This window comes from Pseudorca crassidens, chromosome 3 (genome assembly GCF_039906515.1).
Source record: "Pseudorca crassidens isolate mPseCra1 chromosome 3, mPseCra1.hap1, whole genome shotgun sequence".
NCBI lineage: Eukaryota > Metazoa > Chordata > Mammalia > Artiodactyla > Delphinidae > Pseudorca > Pseudorca crassidens.
Genome location: NC_090298.1, coordinates 101996531 through 102021725, shown reverse-complemented (window position 1 = coordinate 102021725; position 25195 = coordinate 101996531). Strand labels below are relative to the sequence as shown.

The 25195-nt window shown below is 37.3% G+C and overlaps 1 protein-coding gene across 8 annotated transcripts in view; it reads right to left on the bottom strand.

Annotated features, from left to right (window-relative positions):
* Positions 1 to 22182, bottom strand: part of CSNK1G3 (casein kinase 1 gamma 3) — a 128599-nt gene extending 106417 nt beyond the window's left edge. For all 8 annotated transcript variants that reach the window (XM_067731579.1, XM_067731582.1, XM_067731581.1 and 5 more), the window contains exon 1: positions 22044 to 22182. The gene's annotated coding sequence lies outside the window, so the exon portion shown is untranslated. The remainder of the gene's footprint in view (positions 1 to 22043) is intronic.
* Between the last annotated feature and the right edge of the window lie 3013 nt (positions 22183 to 25195).

The following is a 25195-nucleotide window of genomic DNA, read 5'->3' as shown; positions in this document are numbered from 1 at the left end:
ACAGACAATTTTACTTTTTCCTTTCCAATTTGGGTACCTTTCTTTTTCTTGCTGAATTGCACTAGCTAGGATTCCCCATATTATATTCAACAGAAGTGGTGAGAGTGGAAATCCTTGTATGTTCCTGATCTTAGAGGAAAAGCTTTCAACCTGTCACCATTAAGTAAGATGTTAGCTGTAGACTTGTCACATGTGGCCTTTTATTATGTCGAGATACATTCCTTCTATACCTAATTTGTTAAGAGTTCTATCATAAAGGGATGCTGAATTTTGTCAAATGCTTTTTACGCACCTATTAAGATGATCACACAATTTTTATCCTTCATTATATTAATGTCATGTATAACATTTATTGATTTGTGTATGTTGAATCATCCTTGCATCCCAGGGATGAATCCCACTTGATCATGGTGTATAATCTTTCAGATGTTCTGTTAAATTCACGTTGTTTATACTTTATTGAGAATTTCTGCATATATATTCATCAGGGATATTGGCCTGTAATATTCTCTTCTTGTAATGCCCTTATCTGGCTATGGTATCAGGATAATACTGGCCTCGAGAAGTAAGTCTGAAAGTGTTCCCTCCTCTTCAATTTTTTGGAAGAGTCTGAGTAAAACTGATGTTACTTCTTTAAATGTTTGGTAGAATTCACCACTAAAGCCATCTGGTCCTGGGCTTTTGTTAGTTAGAAGATTTTTGATTACTGTTTCAATCTCCTTAGCAATTACAGGTCTATTCAGATTTTGTTTCTTCCTGATTCAGTCTTGGTAGGTTGTATGTTTCTATGACTTTATCTGTTTCTTCCAGATTATCCAATTTGTTGGCATCTAATTACTCACAGTAGTCTCTTAGGATCCTTTGTATTTCTGTGGCATCAGGTGTAATATCTCCTCTTTTATTTCTGATTTTATTTGAGTCTTCTCTCTTTTTCCTTAGTCTAGCTAAGAGTTTGACAATTTTATCTTTTAAGAAAAAATCTGTTTCATTCATCTTTTCTATTGTTTTTCTAGGCTCTATTTCATTGATTTTTGCTCTGATCTTTGTTCTTTCCTTCCTTCCTTCTAACTTTTGGCTTAGTTTGTTCTTCTTTTTCTTGTTCCTTGAGGTGTAAAGTTAGGTTTGTTTATTTGAGGCCTTTGTTTTTTTCTTAATGTAGGCATATATTGCTATAAATGTCCCTCTTGGAACTGCTTTTGCTTCATCCCGTAAGTTTTGGTACAATATGTTTCCAAAGACTCTACCAAAAAGCTATTAGATATAATACACAAATTCAGTAAAGGTTATAGGATACACAATCAACATACAAAACTCAGTCGCATTTCCATACGCTAACAATGAATTCTCTGAAAGAGAAATTATGAAAGCCATCCCATTTACAATCTTATGAAAAAGAATAAAATACTTAGGAATAAAGTTAATCAAAGAGTGAAAGACCTTTACATTCAAAACTGTAAGACATTAATGAAAGAAACTGAAAAAGGCACAACTACATCAAAAGATATCCCACGTTCTTGTATTCGACGACCTAATATTGTTAAAATGTCTATATTACCAGAAGTGATCAACAGATTCAATGAAATCCTTAAAACTCCAATGGCTTTTTTCCCACAGAAATAGAAAAAAATTCAGATAGAAACACAAAAGACCCCAAATAGCCAAAGCAATGATGAAAAAGGATGAATGGATAAAGACAATATGGTCTATTCAATGGAATATTATTCAGTCATAAAAAAAAGGAAGTCCTGCCACTGTAATAACATGGATGAACCTGGAAGGCATTATGCTAAGTGAAATAAGCCAGAGAAAGACAAGATACTGTATGGCATCACTTGTTTCTGGAATCATAAAAAAAAAAAACAAAAAAGTCAAACTCATAGAAACAGGGAGTAGAAGGGTGGTTGCCAGGGGCTGGGAGAAATGGAAGATGCTGATCAAAGGATACAAACATTCAGTTATAAAAAATAAGTTCTGAGGATCTAATGTTTGGCCTGATGACTGTAGTAAATAATACTGTATTGTATACTTTAAGTTTGCTAACAGAGTAGATCTTAACTGTTCTAACCATGGAGGGGAAAAAAGGTAACCATGTGACATAATGGATGTGTTAATTAACTTGATATTGATAATGATTTCACAATGCATACATACACCAAAACATCACAGTGTACACTTTTAATAGATACAATTTTATTTGCCTCAAAAAAGCTGGAAAAATAAAGTTAAAATTAGTTTAAAAAAAAGAATGCAAAACTTGACACAGAATCAAAGAGAACACTGTATGCACCTTATTTTAAGTTATGTTAGTAACCACCTGAAGCATTTAAAAGTGAAGTAATTAAAAGTGGTTTCAAACATGCTCAGTCTTAGAGACAGTTTAGATATGGAGTTTGGGAGAGAGGAAGGAATCTAGAACTAGACACGGGAGAGTTTACAATCTATACACTTAAATATTAAAGTTTGTGAAAACAATAAATTCCTTTTCACTTTAGAGTACTCTGAAAAATATCAAAATGACCCATCCTTTAAACATCAAATTTTCTTCTATCTAGGATCCTGATTAAATGGTCCTATTCAAAGTAGTGTTCTTTTCTTCTTTTATCATCTAATGACAGGCTTTTAATATTTCCTCAAGGAAAAAAAAAGTGGTTTCATCTACTGAAAAATTCAAAGACATGAGGCAAGAGACTATTTCTGTATTATTTTAATATTCTACCATATATAAGCATTAACTTAATAAAAAGATTAACTCTACTATGAACAGGTAACTTTCACCCTAAAATAAATAACTAAAAAATACTGTCAAAACTTGATAAGAATATTTCAAATAATTGAATAGTAAAGTATTAAGCACTCCCATGAACTATAGTTTTTGTTTTGATTTGATTTGCCCTACTTTTGCTTTGCATGATAACAGAGTCCACCAATACTAAAGACAGGTATAGAGTTCTTAACCTGAAATCCATGGACCTCCTAAGCATTTTCTTAAGAGAGAATCCATAGCTTTCAACAGATTGTATGACGCTAAAAAAGTTAAGAACCACTGAAAAGTAAACTGTTATTTTCTCACTGTATTACTTTATAAATATATTCTTAGAAACAATGTATCCTAAAATTAAATAACATCTGTACTTAATTTAAAAGCCAATCTTGTTATAGAAAAGTATATAGGGCAGTTTACAATACACACACACTACCAAAAGACTGAGAACAGTTTTAAGTAAAGAAATCAGGAGGGAAGTAAAATAATATTAGAAATAAAACTATGTAATACTAACAGGAAATGGATAACACGCAGTTCAGCACCCATACTTAATTTTTCCACTTTCTAGTAGAGAAGCAAAAACAGAAATATGAGTAGGTAAGATTCAGAGTGTCCATGAAAATTATACCAGTTGATAAAAAGCCCACAATTAATCTTAGTATTGTATTATATCTACAGATTCAGTCAATAGTAATAACTGAAAATTTCTCTCAGAAGCTTTAAATTCAAAAATTACAAGAAAATAGAAAAATACAGCTTGAAAACTTAAAAATTAGACAACCATAGAAATAAAAACTATTGAGAAAAGACAGTTTCATAGAAATATGCCTGGCTTACAATTTCTTATAACACAAAGTAGTGATTTACAGGGCTTAAGGGTATTTTAATTTTTATAAGAGATATTACCTCTTTAACTGAAACCTTAATCATTATACACAACCAAAAAGAATAAACATGTATTTAATGTGATTAAACTGACATGAATGCACACAAATGGTAACAAAATATTTTAAATTATGTTTGATTCTATCATAATTCTCAGCACACTGACTTACTTAAACATCTATATTAAAAAGACATAATTGATCAAAAGGATGAATTTTCAAATTATCCTCGAGAATAGATGAATAATCTATTCATCTATCCTATCTAAAGTAATCAATTACTTTGCTTTCATAAACAATTACAATTTTGATGGAGTATCATCCACTAATAAAGATAAAAATGAGCTGCTAAATACAGAAAACATTAGATATAATCTGATTATACATGAGTAGAAATGTAGGCCACAGGCATACTTCTAATTTGATGATCACTGATGAATCTTCAAAACAGAAAACAGAAAATCAGATTCTCTAATCTGCGTGGCCCAATAATTTAGGACATTACAGAGCCAACTGACCTCCTCGAAGTTGCAACTAGATAAATCAAAGTAGTCTGAGAACATATTAGTATGTATGTTCTACCTCCACCACAGCTAGCTAAAGCTTTCAAGTAAACATTAATGAGCAGTTCTAAATTTTTTAAAATAATTATTAGTACTCTACCTATCTTCCAAAATATTATTGCAATCAATATAGAATTGTTTCATGTACCTGTGATATTAAAAGTTTCTATAGGTATCTTTTCATGTTCAGCATGCTATTCAGTGTCCTTTGTAAATAGAAAATCACAAGGAATGAAAATTTTTAAATTAATTTTTTTCACAAGTTACTTGCCTCAGCATTGATTTCTCACTGCTTTGTTATCTTAAATTTAAAAATCCATTTTTAATACACTAAATGAGCCATTCGGTGTTTCAAATGCCTTATGCAGTCTCTATAAAAATGACACTACATGTCTACAAGCTTCTCCAAAATTTAAATGAGTAAGGATATTTGTGATGTGATGGCTAGCCGTTACATCACATGCTTCTATCAGCAGCAAGTGTCCCAGTTACTGGTTTCTGGCATGAGCTCAACTCTGGTTGTCTAAGAAAAGGCTAAACACTTATTTTTAAAAGCTAAATCATTAACTGTAATGTCAAAAATGGAGATCAATTTTTCTAATTACATACTAGGGAAACTTATTTTGTCTCAGAAATGTTTAGTAACTATCATCTACAACACTTTACATTTTTGAAACCTGATTTCAGTGATGTCCCTTGTATATTCCTACTAAGAAAGCAGTGTTGTTCTCCAACATGTGGACTATGACCCATTATTGGGTCTGTAAACCAACTTAATGGGTCTTAAGCAACAGTTTTTTAAATAAAATAGTATCAAAAAAAGAAAGAAAATGGAGTGCATAAATGTAGTAAGAACAGTGTGTTTAGTGAGATTGTGTTTGGGTTCTTTATATGAATACGTAAGTATCACTAGGTCACAATGTAAAATATATTTCTGTAAGTTGTGGTAAATGTATTTCAATGAGTTGTAGTCAAAAACATTTCTAAGTTTGAAAGCTACTGTATAATACATAATAGCAAAGGAATAGCAAAACATACCATATTATAATCAGTTATAACTAAGTCAATTTTATATAGGAAATTGTATTAAAAGCTAAACTTTCTTAACATACACAAATATTACTGAAAGTCTAATTAAGTAAATTTTCTAATTATCCAGGTCTGACTATTCTCTAGTAACTAGGATATGACTGTTTCATTGGTCCTCAAAATGTCTTTTTGTGCCTCCTCTTTTCAATTTCCAGGTGACTTTATACTCCCATTGGTAATGTCCCTTATCATAGCTAATGAGTCTCAATATTTGGAAGAGAAGGGAATGTTTAATTTGAAAATGTCCAGCCCCTTAAGCACTTATTATAAATACGAGAGAAGCATAGATCACCCTCATCTCCTACATGATGGAAATCAAAAATCAAGTAGACATCATACTAAATTTACATTACTGAAATATTCCCAATATCAATCTCTAAGAGTAGGTATCTCACTACCTCTAAGCACAAACTTGACTGCAAATCCCAATCACAGGAATGATATTAAATTTAAACTCCAAGCTTTCAAGGAAAATCATGTTCTATTTGGCGGCACTTACTTACATCCAACAAATACTTATTGAGTATTTACCCTGTACCAGGCACAGAAATGACCCAAGAAGCAATGAACTTCCCCAGAAAAGGTCTCACCAAGCCTCTTAATGACTCTCTACTTCCACGACTTACAACTTTCTGTTGTATATTTTTTACATCAGTTAAAAAAGGATATTCTTCTGTACCTCAGCAAAACCAAAAACAGTTGATTCACAGTAGTTAACGTTTTATAAAGGTTGAAAACACTGAACCATTGCTCCTACGAAAAATACAGGGTTAGGTTCCTACAATCCTCTGGTCATAACATTTTCATCAACTGATCAATACATATCCTTGTTTTATGTGTGATTCTGTTTAAAGACAACTTATTTAATATACAGCTGACCTTTGAACAACACAGGAGTGGGGCACCTACCCTTCACGCAGTTGAAAATTCACATATAACTCGTGGGTGGCCCTCCATATACACAGTCCCTCCCTCACCCGATCCGTGGTTCCGCACCTGCAGATTCAACCAACTGGACATCGTATAGTACTGTAGTACTAATAATGAATATAATCCCAGTATATTAGTGGACCCACATGCTTCATATCCCTGTTGTTCAAGGGTCAGCTGCATATTGTTGAGTCATTAACACTGAACTCACAGCCAACAGCACTGTAACTCATGCCTGAACTAAGCTCATCTAATGTATTTTCTCCATAGGGCATATCACAGCCTTTTTGGGTTTAGGAACACTAGGCAGCAGTGCAGCACTACATTTGGGGGCCAATTTAAACAGTAAAATCACCCCAAAAGCACTAAATAGGCCTTAAAAGCAAAACAAGACAGCAGAACACCTAGTTTGACTTCAGCTGGGAACATGCCCCTCCAGTGACTCAAAGTTTCTGCCACTCTACCCAAGCTCATGAATGGCAAAGCACAAGGGATACTGATTTGGGGGTTACAAATAAATTTTAGCAAGTAGACAAATGTGCAAATATAGAATCTGGGAATAATACCAATCAACGCTAATCGATGAAGGGAAATTTTTTCTTTAAATGTATTCCAGTCTAATAAAGTAAGAAATGACAGAATTCAAATCTCATCATTATGCAACTCCTAAGGAATTAATGGAACTAGGCAAGGATCATCAATTGCCACTAACATCACAAAAAGAAAAAACAACCTTTGATCTTCCTGATGGAAGAAAAAAATTGAAACTGAATCTGATCAAATCTCTACATCTCACAACCAATTTACAGGGAAGACAGGGGACAATGCTTTTACTCTTTAATTTTAAGATAGCCCATTTTTTAATCTGATGTCCTCAAGGACAGGGATCATAATTTATTTGACTCTGTCTCCCCATTATCTGTTATAATACATAGCACACAGCAGACACTGGTTAAAACTTTGTTGAAGAAACAAGTAAATGAATGAATGAACAAATGAACTCTCTTAAAAATTTAAGAATGTTAATTTATATGATCATCTCTTTTCCAAATAAAGGAGGAAAGAAAAAGGTATGGGCGGGCAGGCAGCAATTTATAGGTCTGAGAGATACTACAAGCAAGTGGAATAACACCTCACAAATCAAAGGTCATTTATACTGTAATTTCAACTTTCCAAGAGCTATGAATCAGAAGAAATAAATTCACTAAAGGAGGTCACAAAATGCATATTCTGTTCATTAAATAAGAGCCCCTAAACTCCATTTTAATTTTAATATAATTCTAACAAGTTTACACTGGAAATCAAAAGAGAAAATACGAGGTGAACAGTAAAAACATGAGAGAACAGGCAGAAAACAACCTTATAGACTTCAATAAATTCATAGACATCTATGCATAATAGCATACTTTATAACTGATGTTCAGAATGAGAGCCCTGCATCAGCAAGATCTGGTATGTTTAGAAAACACTGAGAAAACAGTACTACCCTGTAAAGTTTACCATTTAAAAAAATTTAAATAAGAAAATATTTAAGTATAAATTCAAGGTCCTAATGTACCTAACAGGTTGTTCCCTAATAATGCCAGATAAATGAGAAAATACTTCAGGAACCTCAGTAGCTGTTTCATGCATGGTTCTCATAACAAAGTTATATCCTTTCTTCTTAACTACAATGCTTATTTCCTAATTTATAAAAATACATAATTACAAACAACAGTCTAGTATACGCAAAGGCCACAGACTTAAAACAGTCATTCAAGGGTATTAGCATTTGGAAATTTCAGTTATGAAGCTAATATTGTCAACTCTCAACATAGAAAGGACTGAATAGTATGATTGACAGTAAACCATGAATAAGCAAGTTGACTTCTACAAAACTGGAATGAAACACACAACAGGTGACAAAAATAAGCTGAAAGTCCAACCACTTCTCCACAGGAAGGATTTCCTTCTGCCCAGTCCAAATGACAAGAATCCAAAGTAAGTGCTGTAAACCTGAAGACAGATAACACAGAATTGATCCAAAGGCACCTGAATCCCCAATATGAACCAGGGTTAGTTAAGGCCTAGTTTTTCCTACAAAGCTCAGGGCTGCATGATCAGCAAGAAAGAACAGTTCCAGAGCATATGGAAGACTGCATTCACTGAAAAGTGAGGCTCCCCTAAATTACATCTCTGTCTGACAGATCTACAGCTATAAAAATATCATGTTCAGAACTAATATTATTGTCAAGATATTCTGCTGTGCAATCAAACCAACGAATTACTAAAAAGTAATTCAATAGAGCCAATTTAAATTTTACAAACTGCTTATTACTAGAACTCTCCCACATTACTGGTGGGAATGCAAAATGGTATAGCTGCTTTAGAAAACAGTTTGACAGTTTGTTATAAAGTTAAACACACACCTGCCATATGACCTAACAATTCCCCTAGAAACTTCCCCAAGAGAAATGAAAACTCAGATTCACACACAAAACATAAACTGCACCCAAAGCTTTGTGGCAGCTTTATTCATTATCACAAAAACTAGAAACAAATACTTCAACTGGTGAATGGATAAACATGCTGAAGTACATCCATATAATGGAATACTGCTCAGCAGCAAAAAAAAAAAAGTACTGATACACACTACAACATGGATTAATCTCAAATGCATTCTGCACAGTGGAAGAAGACAGATTCAAAAGGCTACATACCACATGATTCCTATAATTTATATTATATTCATGATTCATTATTCCTATAAGTTATATGATATCTGGCAAAATTATAAGATAGAGTAGTGGTTGTTAGGGGCCAGAGTGGGAAAAGGGGTTGGCTACAAAGGAGCAGCATGAGGGAATATTTTAAGGTGATGAAATTGTTTTCTAATTTGATTGTGAGGGGGAATGAATTTTGCTGCGTTAGAAACAGAAAAAAGAAAAACTTTAATATAAAAAATATCTTACAATACAATCACAGTTAACTGAAATGCTCAAAAAAATAGAATATTTCCTCTAAATATTTCCTCTAACTAAATTCATAGCCCATGAATGCATTTCATTTCCGAAATCTTTCTAGAATGTGTTTCACTACTTTTAAGCCTGAGTAAATAAGTCACAGGCTTGTGTTTATTCTTTTATTTAAATTAGGCCCAATTTATGTGTTTGAAATTTGTCTCATACAGCTGTGATGATGCAAACTAAATTGGTTTCGGATAAGCATGGTGCCTCAGGAGGCATTTAATCAAGGTTCTTCCATGTTGAAATTCTCCCTAATAAAGATGAAATGAGTAATCTATTCATTCAACAAATTAGTAATCATTAGAGGCCTATTATGTACCAAACACAGGAAATACAAATAAGACCACTGTAATCCCTGCCATCACATAGCTTAAACAAACAATAATACAAGGTATAATTTGTCCTACAAGAGAATTATAGTGCTTTCAGAGCACATAGCAAGTGCACATAACCTAACCACATAAGGTCTAAATGTCCCATTAGGATCTATACCTTAAAGTGCCTGGAATCTTGGTAAACACAAAAATACATGTACCACAGTGCTCACGACCCCATTACCCTTCAGTATTTAAGGATGGAAAGAAAGCAAAAACCATATACACAGAACACTATCACTGCACAAGCAGTACAATAATCACTCCCCTACAAAAGGTCCTCTTTAGAGAAATATCAGAATATGCAGATTTACTTCTGTCACCTTTCCAGCAAACATTTTTCTGATACAGAATACCATAAGTATGAACTTCTCTGGCTGAGGAATATTATTTTAAAGGGGGTGGGGGCAGGGAAGTAATAAAGAAAAGAAAAAGAGAAAAAGAAACAGACAGGATGGGGAAAAAAAAAGAAGCCTGAGTAGGTATAAAGGTTTTTGCAGTGAACTCTTAAAAACAAATTAAGGAAGTTTAAGGAAACTAAAATAGAGGCACTGCAACCACACCTCTTCTTTGTTATGAAAAAGGAAGCCAAGATATGTAAAAAGAGGGCTGCCTGCAGGTGTTGTGGCATGAAGTTACCATGTACAGAGGTAAAATTACATAACCCCAAGGACTAAAGAGAGTGTGATGAATACTCAGCTATGCCAAAGTTACCCGAAACATTTTCCATCTCAAGAATCCTAATTACACAATGCTTCTGGGACCACAGTGGGCCCCACAAGACCCAGTATTAAAAAACCAGAAAAACTTTCAACTGCTAAAGAAATAAACACAGATTAAAATAAAGTGCCTCTTGGTATATACATATTTACAAGAGTAAAAAGCAAAAGAAATTTGCCAGGATCTTACTCAAACTCCATCTCAGAGGACTAAGATGCTGAGTAGTTTCTATCAAGAAATAAATGGCAGAAGCAAATTAATGCAGTTCCACAGTTCCTTTTCCAAAGTTCCTGCAGTTAAACATTTTGCAATTCAGAATTTCAGGGGGTTTTTTTGTTTTGTTTTTTGTTTTTGCAGTATGCGGGCCTCTCACTGTTGTGGCCTCTCCCATTGCGGAGCACAGGCTCCGGACGCGCAGGCTCAGCGGCCATGGCTCACGGGCCCAGCCGCTCCGAGGCACGTGGGATCTTCCCGGACCGGGGCACGAACCCTTGTCCCCTGCATCAGCAGGCGGACTCTCAACCACTGCGCCACCAGGGAAGCCCTTTCAGGGCATTTCTGACAGGTGATACAGTGTGTAAACACCATATACTTTTTAACACCCATAGAGAAAGCTGTAATGGCACAGAGAAGTCTGGGACAGCACACTATGATTAAACATTTACTATTTCTGCAGTGAAACCTACAAATACATGAAATAAAGACAAACAGTTCACAACAGGTTTTGTGAAGAAAACCAATTTGTGCCAAACATACAAAAAAAGAATTTTGGTTTTCAGAGCATTTTAGATGTCAGAATTGTTGATGAGGAATTGTGGTGCTATAGAACAGTACCCATTACTCTATTACTAATTATATGTGCAAAATGTTACTGGTAACCTCTTTATCATGTGCTTTTATTGTAGTATTTTGATGAACTCAAAATAATTCTAAAAGTCTCCCAATGGTTCACACATAATATGCCCTCTACACTCTATCCACCCTTAAATTTCTCTAACACAAATTCTCCTATCAGGGCAGTTTACAGAAATCTAACCCTTGAAATTTATAGAAGAAATGCAAATCCAATTTTGCCACCATGCAAAAAATGTTCATTGAATGGAATTTAATGTGTTGAACTCATAAAATGGCTTGCTCTTATGTTGTCACAAGAAAAATGCTAAAACTGGTAAGAGTGTTCCTGACCTAGGAAGCAGCAGCAAATAAGTTACCATGGACCCTGATTTGCCATAAATGATAAGACACAATAATCATAAAACCCTGTTATCATAGTGCATTTATATGTATATATTTACTGACTACATACAATATAAACAATATACTACACGCACAATATACTGTAACTTAATTACTAAACTATTTCTACCAAGGGGAAAAACAGAGACAGTACCTCATCAACAACGGTATAAAAGAGAGTAAAGGGCTTCCCTGGTGGCGCAGTGGTTGAGAGTCCGCCTGCCGATGCAGGGGACACGGGTTCGTGCCCCGGTCCGGGAAGATCCCACATGCCATGGAGCGGCTGGGCCCGTGAGCCATGGCCGCTGAGCCTGCGCATCCGGAGCCTGTGCTCCGCAACGGGAGAGGCCACAACAGTGAGAGGCCCGCATACCACAAAAAAAAAAAAAAGAGAGTAAAGCGGTAGAAGTACAGTTATACTAAACAACCATTAAGGCCCCTTCCATCCTTACGTTCCATGAAAAATACAACTCAATGATATTGCAAATACGATAAATATAACTAATAAAATATGATAACTAAAACTAATCAAATTTTTTTTAAACTAATCAAATTTTGATGAGCAACATTCTTATACTAACTTTAAAGATAGGATTGCTTTCATCACTTAGGTTTCTTAAGATTTCTAGGGGCATCTGAATTGGTACCTTAATTTATTCTAGATAAATTTCCCTTTAACAAATTTTCCAAACTTCAAGTTTTGGTGCTACACTATTCAAAAGCTGCTAATGAACAAGGAATAAATAGTGTCTTCACTAAGCATTCTGAGTATGAAACCCTGAAGAGAAGTCATTTCATTAACCTGGTCCTCTTGCATATATTTTCTATGCATTTCTATCTCATCTTCACACCTCCATCTCTGATTAAAAAGAGAATTTGAAAGTAAAAGGAAGACGTTTTTTCAAAAAAAGCTAAGAGATGTGTATAAAAAGAAGGAGAAATCAGTCATTTTCAACCCTGAAGCGCACTGGAATCACCTGTAGAAATCCTAAAATAGATCAATGCCTTGGCCCCATCCCCAGATTCAAATATAAAGAAGTAGCATGGGTAGAATCCCAATATCTGTAATTTTTTCAAGCTCCCCAGAAAATGTTAATGTGAAGTCAGGGCTGAGAACCACTGGTCCAAGCTGCCTTCTCCACAAATCCTTTTTTCTCATCTACTAGTAAGTTAGCACTCTCAGCGCTACAGCAAGGATTGAAAGCACTGTCATTAAAATTGCCCAATTTTGTTCTCTCGTTTATTCTGTCACAGAAAAAATTTTACTAATTTTCAGTTGGAAGATTTTTTTTAAAGTGGGTATGGTAAAATTTATTTTAACTTATTTGAAATTCTCATTCCCAGTGCTCAGGATTTTATTTTTCAATCAGCCTTCAAAAAACAACCTTCATTAGTAGAGTATTTAGATTAACAATATACAATAAACACACAATACACATTCCAGTTATCAACTTCCAACAGACTATCAGAAAATACTCAAGAGAATGAGTTTAAAGAGCTGATTACATTTTGATTTAACTACAAACATTTTCAGAATCCCAAATATATAAAGAAATATTAGCCATAATATGCCGACACTCATATGATAGAAAAAGAGATCAGTGAATAATCTACCACTTTTTAAAATAAAAGCTGGCATTACAAGATTCCACATCTTTAAGATTTACACTTCTTTTGGGGGGTGGGGGGGGTGGCGGTTTTCATGTTGTTTTCAGATCCTTGGAACAAAAGAAGAAAATAAAATAATGTTTTACAAAAATATGCATCTACAAATACCAGTTTCTTTTTCAAATGTCATCAACAACTGATACCTACTAGTTTCACCTCCAAAACAATACTAGGTTATTTTTGCACACCAAATTAGGATTTTATGAAAAGGCCTTATAGCCATGTGTACACACACCGTTAGACTAGTGGAAGAGTCTTATGGGAATTTTCTCTCCCTATAACATTACCTACTATATTTGCCTGCCATTTGAAAGTATTCATTGCTAGAATATATAATAAGTATTTCACAGAAATAGAAAATAAACATAACACAGACTGGATGTAAGGGGAAAAAAAACATTTTCACTTCCCTTTTTACTACAGGAAACTCTGACTATAACTTTGACTCCAATATATCATACTCTGATACCTTGCCAAGTATACCACTTGAAGTCAAAACCAAACAAGTTAAAAAAATAGATAACAAATTAATAATTAGAAAAATTCAGAAGTCCACTTTCATAAAATATACTTGTATCAAATGGTATCATACGGCCAATTACAACTTAAAAAATTTTTTTTTTTTTTTTTTTTTTTTTTTTTGCGGTACTTGGGCCTCTCACTGCTGTGGCCTCTCCCGTTGCGGAGCACAGGCTACGGACCCGCAGGCTCAGCGGCCATGGCTCACGGGCCTAGCCGCTCCGCGGCATATGGGATCTTCCCGGACCGGGGCACGAAGCTGTGTCCCCTGCATCGGCAGGCGGACTCTCAACCTCTGCACCACCAGGGAAGCCCCTCAACTTAAAATTTTAAGATATATAATTTGTAATAAGTCCAATTTTTAAAATAAATACTATTACAAAGTATCAGTGCATTCAAGGCACACTCTATTTAAGGTAATATACAATGAAAGTGGAATTATATGTTAAATTCTAGGTTGGTAGAAAACATTCCACCCCAGAATTCCATTTTCTTCCCTCAAAAAAAAAAAAAAAATTTTTTCCCAATGGTAAAAATAATGCATAATCATAGCTGAAAATCCAAACACTACAGAGAAGTATAAAAAGTATAAAAATAAAAATCATTCCAAATCTATAAATATCTGTCATTAACGTAAATATCCTTCCAGGGGATGGATGGATTTACTCTGTATATTTATAACAACACTGCAACAATTAGAATTACAACAATTAATTCTGTATATTAATTATGTATTTATACATACATGTCCCCATATATGTCCCCATACACACACACACAATTTTCTTTTACATATACTGAAAACAAAGAAATCTTTAAGATAACAACTTTCTTGAAAATAAAAATATATGAATTGTTCCAAGCACTCATTCTGCTTCTGCATTTTCGTTTCAGCAGTCCAGGTTTGAGGTTATTGTGTGTGTGTGTGTGTGTGTGTGTGCGCGCGCGCGCGTGTGTATGCATGCTGTTTTTGTCGACTGCTTGAGAGAAGATTAAAAGATTTGTCTGTTTGCTTGTTTTACTTAAACACGTACACACACACAGACACACACACACACCAACTCTGGCTACAAATTTCCAAACCCTGAGAACCCAGATATCTGTATTAAAGGTACTTGGCTGACTGCTTTACATAACTAGCCCATGGTCCTGAGCAAAACTGCAAAGTAGACAAAACTTTTCATGGCCTCCCACTTTTTGGTCAGAAAGAGCACTACACTATCAATGAGGATAGGAGAGTTCTACCAACCAGGTGTGTGACTTAAGCATTTCACTCAACCTTCCCACAATTCATTTCAATTCTAAAAGTCTGTGATTCTCCCCAGCCCCCACAATTTTTTTTTATTTTTTATTTTTTTGCTGTATTCAAGATACGTAACACCTTTCCCTCCTACCTCAATCAGATTCCTTGATTCAAAATAAACCATTTCTCTGACTGATAAATTCCCATTTCCTCAAGACATCTATTCTCCTCCAGGTATGACAAAGAAATCTGATGAGATCAAAGATGTGGACAAGTTTTGTCCAAGAAGGAGGGTAGCAACACAGAAAAAATTTAAATAAGTTTACAAGTACAAATGTTTAATTTAAAGTTAAAATAGCTTTATGAGTTCCATGAAAAAAAGTATAATCTTTAACTGATTTTACTGACTCAAAGTTAGTCAATAAGAAAACTAGCAGTGTTTTCAGTTCCTAAAATATTCATACCTGAGCATATTTAAGATAGTCATATAGAAGCAGCCTTCTAATCTTTCATCCGTTACATTTGTACAACACTTTAAAGTTCAAAGTGCATTTAGATGCATTATTTATTTTCATCCTTAAAACAAGCAGATGTGTAGATGTGGTGGTCACTATTGATTGCCTCTCTAACATCCGTTTCCCCTATATTCCTCCTTCCCACAATTTTTTAAAATATCCTCCCTCCACCATGTAACTCAGGGAAATGTGACCCCATCGCCAGTTGCAAGGGTATATATCCTGATTGGTAGAAACTCACTATGATAACCCTGTCCCTCTTGTCATAACTGGTTTGGAAGGTTACGTGACCTAATTCCGGTCAATAAAACATGAAGGGGAAAATATGTTGGTAGGCTTGCGCAAAAGATGTCCTGGCCAGTGCACCAGGATCTTGCTACCAGTCTGAGGATGAATCCAACACACATGGGAAAGCAGAGCCAAGTAAATTTCACAGAGGCTAACCAAAGCTCAAAAACTAACCCTGCCTTCATACTTCAGCATTCCATTTCAGCTACTGCATTTCAGGTGTTGTAATGTGGTGACACCAAGATAAAGAGTATACCCCATCTACCTTTCCTTCTCCAACTTCGAGCTCCTTTTTCAACACCTATAAGCTTTCCTTTGCCTTTGGGCTGAGCTAGACGAGAAAGGCAAGTAGTTACTGTAAGCTGTTAGACCAGCACCCTTTGCACCAAGCTCAACTGCCCCTGGGTATGGCATTTCCTCTTCCAAAGGACAATTTCCTCTACCAATTCACTCCTGCAGTCCCTACTCAGGTTGAGGAGATGGTGGAAATTACAAGAAGGCTCTCTCCAACCCTGATGCTGTAATAAAAGCTGAAAGGTAACATACGAAATCAGACGAGGATCCTATCAGGAAACATGTGGGAACCATGTGACCTAATAATTAAACAATTCCCCCTAACATATGAATGACTATATGTTCAGGAATACCAGTATTTCTCTTTTTTAAAAGAGGATGCTGTTAAACAAATCTCTATGAGAGATTATAACCTAGGTGTTACTTTAGAAGTAGATACTCCTTTAATATACTATTATTAACCAACAGTTCATAACTTAGTTAAAAAGGGGAATCATAAAAGAATCTACCTTAAACATTTTAATGCAACTAAAACACAAAAATATACTTTTTTTTTTTTTTTTTTTTTTTTTGCGGTACGCGGGCCTCTCACTGTTGTGGCCTCTCCCGTTGCGGAGCACAGGCTGCGGAGCACAGGCTCCGGACGCGCAGGCCCAGCGGCCACGGCACGGCCAGCGGCAAGTGGGATCCTCCCGGAACGGGGCACGAACCCACGTCCCCCGCATCGGCAGGCGGACCCCCAACCACTACACCATCAGGGAAGCCCACAAGACAGTCTTTTAATGCAGGGCCAAGGTCTTTCCTTCAAGCATGAGTCCATGGATTATAGTTCTACTTTATCTTTCTTGCAAAAACCACACCCATAGTACATCACCTGTGATTTCCAGTTTGTTTCTTAAACATGGAAAGACATCTCACAAACACTTATAAGCAATTTTATTGCAGAATCTTATTGCAAAATCTACAACTTTTAGGGTTTTTTCCCTAGTCATTTAATTTCACCTACACCGATTTTAACTGGAAGTGACTTCAGCTACTCACCTGTTTCCAAAGCAGCCACTGGCTCTCATACAAACACCTTTTCGCCTTCATAGTTCACTGAATAACATCTCATTAAACTATGTAATTACAACAAGTACAACTGCCATTAACAATTTGCTGGGTACACAGACAAATGATTCTTGGTAGGTATACACGGTATACGATAACCGGTGGGAATAAAAGTTCAAGAACAAACTAGAGGGTAGTCTACTTCCATTTAATGTAGCATGGACATCAAGTAGTGAATGAAGAGTATAACTTAATCTTTTGAGTGGGTTAAAGAGAGGTGAGCTCAGAGATTCTCCTGTAATAGGCTATCCCCAAAAGTCTTTGCTCATTCTACACACCAATCAACACTCTGACAACTCATATATATCAGCAACTCCTAAATTTAAGAGAAGATCTGCATAGTGCCTGCTATGTGCCAGGCATCACATCATGGCACTTTATATGAATTTCCTCAATCGGAATGAAGAATATAATGGCAGAGAAACCCTCTCCCCTGCCCCCTTGTTTTTCCAGCTAGCTATCAGCTAAGGAAAGTAGTTCAACACAAAATCAACTAAATATATGTAATAAATTTGAATACAGTTAAAATCTGCATTACCTCACTGAAGAAGAAAGCATTAGAAATTTGTGTTTAAGAAAAAGAGTATATACATCATGAGATTTTACTAATTATAGTAAACGCTATAAAAAATGTGGACATGATATAGTCATGTGGACATCGGTTTTAGCTATAGATTTTCATTTAATTACATTATAACTATGTGATATATCATTAGTAAAGAAAATGATCAAAATGTGTGTCTTATCTACCAAATACACAGGTACTTCAAGTTCACTGTTAAGAATTCTTCCTCAGAACTAGGATGATTGGCAGAGAGTAGAAGGAGAGAACATAATATAAGAGAGTTTAAGAACAAATCACTATGCATCTTCCATAGGTCCCATTATAGAAGGAAACCCAAACATTTATAGTTCCTAAATCTCAGCTCTGAGAAGGGAGCTAGAAAAAACATGGCTAACAGCAGTCTCCACTGTGTCTCTAAAACTTACCTATCCCCGATTATCTGTCCCATACCATGTTTTCTGACTAGTTCAGAGGCTCTCCAATGTCACTTCACATTAATAGACAATACACACTTGATTTCCACACATTAACAATCTCATGTATGGTTCTTTCCTACAGATCAGCACAAAAATGATACTGAGGTAGCTTACGTTACTAGAACCATATCTTCTGCTCCTAGAGAGTCACTACTAGTAGAGAACTACAGATATCCCAAAACCGCCGTTTCCAAAGAAATTATATCTTAAAGAACAAACACCCAAACACATACTAACAACATTAATCAATACCACTAAGTGCCAACTGCATGAGAAAAGACAAAAAGGAAGAATATGGAAGATTAGAGAAGACATCATTGGTCTAAGACTGTGAAGTCAGGAAAAAAAAAGAAAAAGATTTAAATATGCACTCTGCTACTTCCAAGATATATCTTAAACAGGTTGCTTAAATTCTAGAAAACTCTGCCTCCTACTGTCAAAAGCAAGGCTTACACCACCTAACTCACAGAGTCATCTTAACAGTTATCATTTATGGTCCTCAGACCAAGTGGGCACTTAATAAATTGTAATAGGTATTGTTATTATCGGGAGGTTCAAGATACAAATTTAGTTACAATGTAAATCCTTATTGAACACTAAGAGGGGAATAGTCAGTAAAAAACTATCAAACAATCTCCCCTGTTACATGACTAGATGATTAAACAATGGCGTCATAAGGGTGATATTTTTCTAAGCACTCCTTTGATAATGATTAAGTTTGGGATTAAATTTTTTTAGAGTCGTCAATATTTAAGATGACTAAAAACCCTGTATATATTTATCCATAACTGTGGAAGTCTCTCATGTTGTCATCTTACTGGTATAGTCAATTCTCTTCCTATGTAGATTCTTCACATTTCACTTTATCCATAGCAAATCTCACCTTAAAGTGTATTAACAATAATATAACTATCCAATGACCTGTATTTTGTTATTTATTGTTTCAGATTCCCACTATTTAGTTTGATACATCCTTTTGGAAAGCCCTTTGAAACTAAACAACTACTTGTTCCATTCTGAAAAAATCTGAACCAATAAACCACACCAGAATGATGGTCTATTCCCAGCATGAAGGGGATTACAGAGGGCACCCAGAGAAGAAAAGGGAAAGATTCCCATTTCTTCCCAAGTCATATGTTTAAAATCTAGATTTATTTCATATAAAACCAATTACCAGGTTACCACACACTCATATCCAAATGCAAGCAAAGAAATATGACAAAACCATGCAGGAACTGTTTTAGATTATATACTCTTCTGCTTTTCTCCATTAGCATGAATGATAACAAACTGACTATTCTAATTTGTTGCCTTTAAACTTACTAGCCTTATTTGCCTACCTACTTGCTATCAGCATAGAATCTATACACTTGGACCTTCATACCTTAAACTGACTCACTTTTAAATACAAGGCATTCTAGATGTCCATGGACTGACTGATCCCCACCTAATTTTACAGCTTCTATTCCCACAGAGACCTCCTGGCACAGCAGCCTTAGGTCCAGCTCAACAGGCCCCATGATAGCAAACCAGCAAGCCGGTTCTCAACTGCTCCCTTCACCTACAAAACTACCCACACCACCCCACACACACACCGACCCATTTTGATCATTAAAATATTTTAAGCCCCAAATGGAGTATTACCAGCTCTAACCTCGTTTATAATTCCCCAGTCAAAATTGGTATCACACTCACACACACACACACACACACACACACGCATGCTTCCATACATTTCTAATAAACCCCACAGGAGTCCTGTGTTGCAATTATTTCTGTGCATGTCTGCTTCTCCCTTAAAGGTCTTAGTCCTGGGTCTTAGTCCTCCTCATGTTTCTACCACTCTTCCACCCTCACCACATAGTAAAAGTCCCCTACACAAAGTAAAGGTTCAGGTTGAACTAAACTATTCCTTTGTTCTAATCCTAGTTCTTTTATTTGAAGGAATAAGTGACTTCTGTGTGCTGAAGATTTTGTTAATAGTTAATGCTTGCAAATCTAACAATGAAAATGTCAATAATTATATAATGCATTAGTTTTTAAGTTGATGAATGGCAGAAGAGGTCAGTGAGCACAATAAACCATCAGAAAAGATAATCATTTTCCAAGATTCCCCCAAAAGTCTCATACATATCAACATCAAAATTAAACTTTCTGTCCCCCCGTTCTAATAAGAACTACTTACTCCTTATACCTGAGGCATATTCAGAAATGCAAGCACCCTGGATGCAAAAGTGTCTCTACACTCTGCTACAAATCTATACCAAAGCCACGCAATTTATCTTATTACACCTTTCTTCCAATTCCCATAAATATGATTTTCATCTTTTGTGCAACTATAAAGGCTAATGTATATAAAATAAGAAAATAATTGATCTTAACTCAGAATACAGTTGGTGCAAAGTTTGGGAATAATTACCAAATACACTAAACACAACTCTCCACTCCTCTCTGCCAAAAAAGTTATTAAGAATGTCACAAACCAGATCTTATTTTTGGTGGGAAATGTTTTCTTAAACTGGCCTCACATCTTATAACTTCTGTGATATTTTTCTTTCACAATCTGCTTATTTACAGGGAAAGCAAATATTCTTCAAAAATATATACATGGTTTTACTAATTAGATATTTTTAATTTTAAAAAGTATTCCAACTCAGATATAGTTTAACCTCTTTTACTATCTGTGGGCAAATGTCATTCCTATCACAAGAAGTAATTGCAAATGTAAAAGAAATAAGTACTAACTTCTTTCCTTAACTTATTAAAAATCAGTAGGTTTTTAATTCTCCAATTAAAGTCGATGTTCTAAAACCAAAGGTTAAAAAAGGGTCACTTGCTGACCAGCCTTGGTACTCATTACAACAGAGTTAAAACTAATTCGCACAGAGTAGCAACAGTAGCCATCTCCCACACACACTCCCACCCATTAACTTTTCCTCCTTCCCTGGGAGAACTGGAATGATCGTAACACAGGCCTAACTACCCTCACCCCAGGAGCAAACACACATCTCCATCACCACCCCGCAGAAAAGAAACGCGGAGGCTGTGGACCTAGAGAGCCGACGCTCCTGTGGGTCACTTCCCCTTTGCAAGTGGGAGAAACAAACAAAGCAGCACCCTAACAGTAACCATCAGAGTAATTTTGAGCCCCCGACTAATACCTTGGATAAGTTCTGAGCTAAGTCAAAAGCTCTATCGAATAGGTAAATCCCTACCCCCCCTTAAAACAAATACCCCATCGGGAAGTTTCTCCCAGAAATGAATGCTGACCCCTGACACCTCCTCCAGCCGACAGACGGCTCCCTCCCTCCTGCCTAAAATCCCCACTCCGAAGGGCCTGCCTAAAATCCCCGCTCCAAAGGGAATTGTCTGGACACAATCGCGGGGCGCTGGGGGCTGCACTCCCGACCTCTCAACCCTCCCCCCAAAAGCCTCTGCCTTTTCCCAGCTCGCCCACCTCCCCGCCGTCCCCACTCGCTCCGCACCACTCGGGCAACTTCTGCGGCCAGCCCGGCCAGCCGGCCGCGGCCCCCTCCCTGCCCAGCGAGCCCAAGGCGCCCTCGCCCCCCGGCCGCGACCGCGGCCGCCTCCAGCCCGCGCCTCCGCGCCGCCCGCCCGGGTCCTCGCCCACCCCTCCCCGGGGCCCCCGCCGGCGGCACCGCCCCCGCCGCACCCCACCCCACCCAGCCCGGGACCCCAGTCCGCCCAGCCCCACCCGGGGAGGAAGGCGCCGCGGCCGCGCCGAGGCAGCCGCCGGGCCGGGGCCTCCCGGCCAGGCGCCAACGCGAACGGGGCTTTACCTCAAAGGCGCGGCCGCAAGTGGCGGGTCGGTCCCGGGCGCGGGCGGCGCCCCCCGGTCCGTCAGTCAGCGGCGGCTGGGGCAGCGGCGGCGGCACATCGCACCCGCCGGCGGCCGGAGGAGGAAAGCGAGGCACGCAGGGAGGGAGCGAGCGAGGTAGGGGGGAAGGAACAAGCGAGGGAGATAACGCAGCTCGGACTCGGTCGCCGCACTACTGCCGGTGCGTCCTACCGCCGCCTCTGGCCGGAGAGTCGCCGCCCGGGCCGCGGCTGTCGCCACCAATGCAGCTGGGAATGAATGCACAGCGGCGCCTCGCTTATCCGGAGGTCAAACATCCTTCTGCCTCGGGCATCCGGATCGGCGCCGGACCCGGAAGTGAACGCTTGGAAAAAAAATTAAAAAGGAAAGCGTCTTTCTAGCGGCGGCGGCCACTCGAGCTGCCCGCATCAGCGAAAAGAGCCGAGTAGAGCCGAAGGTTACACCGACTTGCTCGGATTGGTTGGCTCGCCGACCGGAAGAGAGGCAGCACGCTCATTGGCTGGCAAGGCTTATAAAAGCGAAGCCACGCCTTTCTCCCCACCTCCGCACCGGCGGTGAGCGTAGCGAGCGTCGAGTAATTGTGGATGCGAGATGTCTCCCTGGGTGAGGCCTTGGGAGGAGACGTTTGGCGAGGTCTGTGGAGAGAGCTGGGCGAAAACGCTCCCATGGTTTAGAGGAGCTACGAAAAGTTCCCCGCTGCTTGAGTGAGCAGGAGCCTAAGGGCGCCATTGTGCCAAGTCGGGGTGCCGAGGCTTTTCCGAGTGTACAGAGCACAGCCCTTCAGGTGCCAAAGAATTTTAGGGCCCGGCCAGAGGGAGTGACCTCACTGGGTTGACATTTTCCCCCACTTTCTTGTAAATCCAGGGCTGTATCAGGGATTCAGCTGCTTAGAAATATAAAGTGTGGCTCACGTTTGCATTCCGTTTGCTGTCTATAGAGAACTTCGTTTGTGAGCTCAGGTAACCCTCTCGACTATATAATGTGGTAGCTATTATCTCGGTTTTTCTAGTGAACCTTCTAAAGTTCCTAGAGGCCCAGCATCACTCAAGTCATCAAATTGTAGACACAAATTGGAACCGATGTTTTCTGACTCTACTGTCCACTCTGCCCACAGAGGGGAGGCAGAAGATTACATTCTTTCTCTTATGGTTGGTTAACTGGGATGAAGATATGTTACTATGGAAGACCTATATGGAAATCGACCCACCATGAAGGCATTGTAGAAGACTCTGAAACTATCATTTTTAAAAAATTGTGTCTAAAGACCTTTCAAAAGTCAGACATAAAGGTGTGCATGAAGAAAAATCATAGTCTGGTGCTATGTTTAAATATTTATCAAACATATTTTTATATTTTCAGTACACTTGCTGCATCAAGGAAGTCTTTAGTCTCTTCTCTCTCCCTCTCTCTCTCTCTCTCTCTCTCTCTCTCTCTCTCTCACACACACACACACACGAAAAATTTGAAAGGCTCCAGTGAAACAAATGCACTTTAAAATAATTGAGGATTTATCTCATTCTCCATTTCTACTTTAGCAGACTGATGATAGGGTCGATGTGTAATCTGCAGGGGGTAGTTAGTATGGAAAGATGCCGTTTTTGTTTTTGTAATACAACAGTGCCTTTTTTTAACTCTACTCTTATGCTTTCTCAAACTGAAGGTTATGAAGTGACTGGTATCACCCATCTTAGAGGAAAGTGATAGTAAGGACTGCTTCTGTGTTTACCACACTACCATCTTTCTGTTAGAGACTCAAAAGGAATGAAGATTTGTGCATGCTCAGGATGGAGAATAATTTGCCTAATAAATAAGACATCTCCACTTTTCTGATATATCCCAGGACCCGAAACTAGACAAGAAACAAAGTTAACCCTATCTCACTAAATGGAGAAGAAATGTCTACAATACTGGGAACTATTGTCATCAATGACCAACAAACCATTTTATACTCTCCATCTCAAAAACCTCAGTTTAGATCAAGAACACCTCTACTGACCCCTCAAAGTTCTGATAAATGTTTAAGAAATACAAGTTTATAAATAGATCATCAAATCACATTTTTAAATTATATATGGATAGGAATAAACATTTATGTTTTTAAACACCTCAGAAAAGGCTGCTTTTTGTTAAAATTTGACCTAGACGCTCCTATAGATTAAAATCTGCAGGTAACCTAGGTAGGAAGCCAATAAAATTTCATGTCATTGTATTAACTTGTAAGGAAAAAACTGGCAATATGAAAACAGCCTGTGTTAAAGAGGGAAAGACCAAATTACTTGCATCTCAATCAAAACTCTTTGTTCTGTAGCGTGATGTCTCAACATAAGCAGACAGATCATAATTTCCATCTGCTATATTGTACATCAGATATAGTTAATTTTTTGTGTCACCCCATATTTCCTAGCATTTGCTACTCTTCAAGTGTTTATATACTATTAATATGTTTTCATGTTTCCCAAAGCAGTGTCATATTTTTTATCACCCTGAACTTTATTCTGTTGAATTTATATCTCTATAGATATAAGTAAATATTTGTCCCAACATTTGGGCATGCAACAACTGTTATGATTACTATGAAAAACAAGATAAAAGCAAAAGAAGCTTTACTAATATATTTCTATTAAAACAAGCAGGGATGGGAGAGTTACTTCAAAATGACTTCAGTCTAAAACTATCATGAATTCCTTAGGAAAAAAACAATTTATGAAGTGGGAATTTGAAAAGGGAAGAAAAAGAAAGTAAAATTTCTGGGTGCCTTTAATTGCATATCTGAGATAGTATAAGTGTTCCAATATCTCCCTTACATCTTTTGATTCTTTACTTCTGTTACTATTTCTCTTCTTCTCACCCTTCTGCACACTCACTGTGGTTGCCCAGCCATGCCAACGTACACACATAGACACACCCATACAAACAGAGTGGAGAGACTGTAGGAATAAGACCTTCAATTAGAGCAGGAAAACTATTCCATTTCTTTCTCCCAGTTGAAATCTTTTTTTTAAAATAAATTTATTTTTTTTTTTAATTTATTTTTGGCTGCACTGGGTCTTCGTTGCTTCGTGCGGGCATTCTCTAGTTGCAGTGTGCAGGCTTCTCATTGTGGTGGCTTCTCTT